This window comes from Dictyostelium purpureum (assembly GCF_000190715.1).
Source record: "Dictyostelium purpureum unplaced genomic scaffold DICPUscaffold_829, whole genome shotgun sequence".
Classification (NCBI taxonomy): domain Eukaryota; phylum Evosea; class Eumycetozoa; order Dictyosteliales; family Dictyosteliaceae; genus Dictyostelium; species Dictyostelium purpureum.
Window position 1 is genome coordinate 3,522 of NW_003520136.1, and position 1,034 is coordinate 4,555.

Below are 1,034 nucleotides of genomic sequence, written 5' to 3' on the forward strand. Positions count from 1 at the left end.
TAAGAAGAAAGATTTTTTGATGTGTTTATTTATAAATTTAATAAATTTTTATTTTATAATAATAAATTTTTTTTTTTTTTTTTTTTTTTTTAATGTATGTTTACAATCCATTCCCCATATCTATCAATTTCATCATTATCCATAACACTATCATCATTTTCATCAGCCCCCATCTGCAAAATTTGATTTATTAATTGTTTCTCTATTATGTTCTAATATATATTCTTTAAGGCCAGGGTCTGGAACCGAATCAGAATCCAATTCTAGTACTTCTTCGTTATTGATACCTTCAGGTTCATATTCATCTCTTTTTTAGCTATTGATACTCTTTACTTCATATTTTAATCTTCTAATTCTTTCCTTCCTAACTGATAAATTGTATGGATAAATGATGAGAGTTAAAGAATCAAAATGTCTTTGAATTGATGAATTCCATTTATTTTTAAAGCAATTGAATCTTTAGATAATATTAAATACATTTTCAAATATGATACGTTTTCTTAAAATAAATTGATTTTCTAATTTTTCTCTTGGATTCATATCTCTTTTAAATAATATTTTTATTTATATAATTTTTTATTTTTTAATTTTCTGTGTATGTCGAATAATAAAAAATAAAAGTTATTTATATTTTTTTATTTATATACATTTTTTTATATTTAAAAAGAAAAAAAATTAATGATACATTATTAATATAATAATATATTATAAATATTGTAAAATTAGTTTTTTTAATAAAAGATAAATAAAAAAAAAACTTAAAAAAAAAATAAATTTGGTATTTGGATAATATAAATTTTATTAAGAAAGGTATTAAAAAAAAAATTTTTTTAAAAAAGGAAAAATAATTAGTTATTGAGAATTTAAAAATATATTTCTTTCTACCATTTAAAAATGAAAATTAATTTTTTTAAAATTATATTAATGAGAGTGGTGGGGTGTGTGCTGTTAAACATTTAAGTTGTGATACGAAAAAAATTAATAAAAATTCGTTCACCCACTTTTTTTTTTCTATATCGAGAAATGAAATTAGT